Source organism: Conger conger, chromosome 10 (genome assembly GCF_963514075.1).
Source record: "Conger conger chromosome 10, fConCon1.1, whole genome shotgun sequence".
NCBI lineage: Eukaryota > Metazoa > Chordata > Actinopteri > Anguilliformes > Congridae > Conger > Conger conger.
Window position 1 is genome coordinate 43665390 of NC_083769.1, and position 5871 is coordinate 43671260.

General features: G+C 44.7%; 1 long non-coding RNA gene across 1 annotated transcript; it reads right to left on the reverse strand.

Moving 5' to 3' along the window:
* Positions 1-2870: 2870 nt before the first annotated feature.
* On the reverse strand, positions 2871-5230 carry LOC133139465 (uncharacterized). The gene is made up of 4 exons (XR_009709817.1): positions 5095-5230; positions 4885-4927; positions 3800-3840; positions 2871-3503 (listed from the first exon to the last, which is right to left on the reverse strand). It is a non-coding gene; the product is annotated as an uncharacterized LOC133139465 (long non-coding RNA).
* Positions 5231-5871: the final 641 nt, after the last annotated feature.

A 5871-nucleotide genomic window follows, 5' to 3' on the forward strand; every position in this document is an offset into this window, starting at 1 on the left:
TCAGAGAGGGGAGAAAAGGAGGCTGAAAACAGCTTTCAGGGATTAGAGGCGGCCGCGTTCATTTTCAAGTGAAAGAAGGAAGATTTAGCTCGAGAGACAGAGGAATGGAAAGATGATAAGAGGGCATGGAAGGAAGCTATATCACTGGGGAGACAGGACCTTTTCCATTTTCTCTCCGCTGCCCACAGTTCAGTTCGGACAGCTCGTAGAGCATCAGAAAGTCAAGGACTGGGGGGGAGGCCCGAGCTAATTTGGTGGTGAAGGGACACAGAGAGTCAAAGGAAGATGAGAGGGAGGACATGAGAGTTGTAGCACCATCATCGGGAGACAGTCGAGAGAAAGACTCTGCGGATGGTAGGGAGGAGAGGATTGTAGATGAGAGGGTGGAGGTAGACAGGTGGCATAGGTTCCGCCGACAGGTGACAGTGGATGGTGGGAGAGATGGATGGGTGTTAGAGGAGAGTGGAAGAGAAAAAGAGATGAAGGAGTGGTCAGATGTATGGAGTGGTGTTACAGAGAGGTTGGTTGTTGTGCAGCTCCTTGTGAAGATAAGGTCAAGAAGGTTGCCTGCTTTGTGGATGGGAGGGGAAAGTGAGGGTAAGGTCAAAAGAAGAAAGGAGGGAGAGAAAGGTAGACTGGGTGGACTCTGAGTTGAGATTGAAGTCACCCAGGAGGATGAGGGGAGTGTCATTGACTGGTGAGGAGCTAAGGAGGATGTCCATCTCATCCAAGAAGCTCCCCAGAGGACCCGGGGGGGCGATAAACAATAATAAACAGTTTGCACGGCAAAGTAACAGAAACCACATGAAATTCAAAAGAGGAGAAGGCGAAGGATGAGGAGAAAACACTAGATCTCCATGAGGATGAGATTAGGAGACCTGTGCCACCTCCTCTGCCAGAGGTTCTGGGTGTGTGGGAAAAAGAGAAGGCAGAGGAAAGGGCAGCCGGGGTGGCTGTGTTCTCTGGTGAGAGCCACGTTTCGGTTAAAGCAAGAAAGTCAAGGTTGAGGTGGGAGGCATAGGCTGATATGAAGTCTGCTTTCTGGACGGCGGACTGGCAGTTCCAGAGGCCACCAGCCACAAAGAGATCAATATCAGCGGATCTGGGAGGGAAGATGAGGTTTGAGATATTCTGCCCATGTTGGTGGGAAGCGAACCTCCTACCTGACTGGGACCTGGGGAGAGGAGAGAGGACAGGGATGGGAAGGAAACACATGGAGGGAACTAGGAAGGACAAGAGGAATACTACGCAGTGAAATGAGGGCAGGCAGCAAAAACAAAATCAAACATCAGGCTCTCAGACAGCCTGGATGGACACCCGTAGATAGACACCCTCGACTTTGTACACCTGCGTACTTCGTACGCCAAGGCAAGTAGCCGAGGCTGCTGCACCCAGCTGCCGCTGGTGCGCTACACAACTGCTTAAATAACTAGCTGACGCTGAATACAGAAAATGCTACCAAGCCACTGCAGAACACTATTGCACACTGAAGTGACTTCAGCTGTGCCAGTAATTATACCCTGAGCAGGGTGCAAACTACTGGCTCCTCCTACAACAAAACTGTGGCCTGCCAGCCAGTGAAAACAATAGCCTAACTTAATAGCCTAGCTCACCTGAGAGAAACAAACACAAAACCCAGTTTCACTGTAATCTAAATAAACATCACTTGCACTAACTAACAAACAAATAAACAGCAGAACACTACAATGACAACTGAACTTAATAGAAACAGCACAAACAAATTAAAGGTGAACTCCAAGGTCAAGGTACATCAGTGTCAGATCGCACCATCCGTCGTTGTTTGAGCCAAAGTGGACTTCATGGGAGACGACCAAGGAAGACACCACTGTTGAAAGCAAATCATAAAAAAGCGAGACTGGAATTTGCCAAAATGCATATTGACAAGCCACAAAGCTTCTGGGAGAATGTCCTTTGGACAGATGAGACAAAACTAGAGCTTTTTGGCAAGGCACATCAACTCTATGTTCACAGACGCAAAAATGAAGCATACCAAGAAAATAACACTGTCCCTACTGTGAAACATGGAGGAGGCTCGGTTATGTTCTGGGGCTGCTTTGCTGCATCTGGCACAGGGTGTCTTGAATCTGTGCAGAGTACAATGAAATCTCAAGACTATCAAGGCATTCTGGAGAGAAATGTGCTGCCTAGTGTCAGAAAGCTTGGTCTCAGTCGCAGGTCATGGGTATTCCAACAGGATAATGACCCAAAACACACAGCTAAAAACACCCAAGAATGGCTAAGAGCAAAACAGTGGACTATTCTGAAGTGGCCTTCTATGAGCCCTGATCTAAATCCTATTGAACATCTGTGGAAGGAGCTGAAACATGCCGTCTGGAGAAGGCACCCTTCAAACCTGAGACAACTAGAGCAGTTTGATCACGAGGAGTGGGCCAAAATACCTGTTGCCAGGTGCAGAAGTCTCATTGACAGTTACAGAACTCGTTTGATTGCAGTGATTGCCTCAAAAGGTTGTGCAACAAAATATTAAGTTAAGGGTACCATCATTTTTGTCCAGGCCTGTTTGTTTTTTAAAATGATTCTGTTGAACCACAATTCAAAAGCAATGTCTGATTTTCATTGGTTAATTTTCAGTAAATTTGTATTTATTATTACTTTTGTCAGTTTCAAGTTATTTCAGTGACCACCATGGGTTTTTCTTTCAATAACAGAGGGGTACCAACAATTTTGTCCATGTGTGTATTATATATATATATATATACACACATTTTTTTCAAACCCCCCTAACCCCTAACCGCTAACCCCGTTCAGTTTAGGACTGTTTGGGACTATCTTGTCCGGCAAAAAGGCTCCAGCCTCTGGAGCTGGGGACTGGAACAGTTCTTACGCAGTCACATTTACCCACATTTATGTTCTGTGTTTGTACTGTAAAATTAAAAGTCTGGTGTGTGTTTCGGTGTCACATAGACATGAGAACCAAAATTTATGGTTAGATATTTCAGACAACATAAATCTTATGAGACTGATTACTAGAGCTGCAACGATTAGTCGACGACGTCGTCAATGACGGCTGCAATCACGGAGATCACAATTCTAGCCCCATTCTGATGGTTGACATGAACATTAACTGAAGATCCTGACCTGTATCTGCACAATTGTATGCATTGGACTGCTGCCTCCAGATTGGCTGATGAGGTAATCGCATGGATAAGTAGGTGTTCCTAATAAAGTGCTCAGTGACTGTAAACCTGTTGACCATGAGAACCTAACGGACCGGGCCCATCGCTGGCTGCTGAATCTGGCTGTGCAGGGGGCTGAGTGGTGGAAGCCTGTTGCTGACGGTCAGTTCTGGAAGCAGATGAGAAGGACTGGGGAGACACGTTCCTGATATCCAGCGCTGAATGTCTCAGCCACCACGGGGAGAGGACGCAGGGCGGTGAGCAGAAATCTGTGACCCACTGCAATGGGACCCTCAGGCAGATCGGTTATGGTCCATCTGTTCCCTGGGTTTCTTGTATGGGAGGCTGTTTAAAAAAAGTGAACTAATTATTATCAATTCACAAGATCCCTTCCAAGATGGAAAATGAAGTGCAATGGATACAGTAAGTTTCATGTTTTTATTAAGGGGTATTTGTGCATTTTAACCACATGTGGATTGTTTGATTACAAATCAAGAACTGTGAAGGACACAGCCAAATCAAGAAAAAAAAATGTATATATAGTCTATGGGCTCACTACCAAAGCAAAATCACTGAACCTTGTGATGTGTACTTGAAGGTGTTATGATGAAAACCGTGTATACAAAATATGGATGCCTCACCGTGCATGTGGGGCACAGAGGCGCAATGGGGTTATTCCTCTCTGGGGAAAAAAAAGAAAGAAAAATAACTCATAGGTCATACTTTAATTTGGTTTTATCTTATTTTTGCCCTGATCCACACATTTCTGACTCATAATCAGTGACTGCCAGTGGTTACCCCACAATGTAGATATTCCCACAATGACCAGAGAACATGAACATATCTTGGTCCACATTCACTGATGTGCTTTTGCTTCGTTCCAGTTTTTGGTTTGCCTTTACATTTCCATTTCCATTTCCATTTTTGTCATTTGGCAGATGTTTTTAATCCAAAGCGACTTACAAGTGCATAGGTTCTACCATAAGTCAAAGCATCAGCTCCAGAACTAGGAAAATACACATGGAATGCTGTTCTAAACATAGTCGTCATCATAAGTGGGGGGGGGGGGGGGGGGGGTTGCACAAGGATAGGGATATCAGAAAGGAGGGGCGGGGGAAATCAGGACGGCGGACTAAGGTAGAGTTTGAAAAGGTGGGTTTTGAGTCTGCGTCGAAATAGGGAGAGGGATTCTGCTGTCCTGACAGTGGTAGGCAGGTCATTCCACCACTGAGGAACCAGAACGGAAAACAGGCGTGAACGTGCCGATCGACCGCCAGGTGCTTGTAGAGAGGGAACCATAAGGCGACCAGAGCTGGCAGACCAGAGTGGTCTAGCTGGGGAGTAGGGAGTGATCAAGGATTGTATGTAAGGTGGGGCAGTCCCCTTAGCAGCCTGAAATGCCAACACTAGGGCCTTGAAACGGATGCGTGCGGCAATAGGAAGCCAGTGGAGGCCAATGAGAAGCGGGTTTAATTAATTTCCAGTGGTGATTAGATACATTAGGAGAGGAGATAATACATTAACTGAAACTACCCCTCATTACAATGTATATGAACAGAATGGCTCTAACCTGTTAGAACAGACTGTAACAGTAATGTAAATGAACAGAATGGCTCTAACCTGTTAGAACAGACTGTAACAGATGCAGTCCAGGCTACACACAGCCCATCAAATGGTATTCTTATCAGCATTGTGATCTCTCCCACAAAGATGTGCACTCCCTTACCTTCATCCTGCGGCTGTTCTATCCATCGATTACATTCTCTCTCCTGTTCACAGAATACAAGTAACACAGTAAGTAACTTAAAAACAGCCATTTAAACCCCAATACCCTTTACATATGTATTTAAACCCCAATACCCTTTACATATGTATTTAAACCCCAATACCCTTTATATATGTATTAAAGTCTTATCAGACAGATGGGCAAACTTACTTCAAATGAAAATTCCTATGACAGGTGACAGCACTACTACAAGCACCACAGGCACAAGCGCAGCAACTCTGGAACGAGGATCATTTCTTGTTGCACATACACTGTCTGATGTGTCTGTTCCAGCTGTAATTTCCTGAAGTCCCAAGGATTGGCAACTGTCAGAAAAGTAAATGCATTCAAAGAAAATCTCAAATAATCATCAGGGTTATATTTAGTATCAAACCCAATTCTTGTAATTTTGGAATAAATGCAGGAAACTTACTCTGTGTGTGGTTTGCAGAATGGCGAAGAAGATTTATTTGAAAACGTTTGGTCACGACATTCTTCACATTCAGTATTGATCAATATTGTTCCTGTGCAAGTAAATATTGGAAGGCATGTTAAGACATTTAAAATCTTCGAAAGAACTTTTCAGAAAAGTAGACTGAGCAGTTAAGTGAGCTAATTTTGCAAAGCAGAAAAGGCTATTAACAAAAGAAGAACATTTCCCACACAACGCACATTTAAACTGAGCATTAACATGCACAAAGCCCAACCTGCATTAACAGAAGCAGATCATGCAGCGAGTGGCCTCTGCTAACCGCTCAGAAATGAGAGGAACTACACCATACCCCGACAGAAGATGGGGTAAACAATGCAGCAATCTACACTGCACAGGGTGCAGGACAATCTGTTTTAAACGTTTAATCTGTTCATATATACTTGGCCTATGAGCTAGCTATCTGGCAGGGTGACAACATGCCTAAAATATTCACGCAAAAGTCATGCATGGAGCTT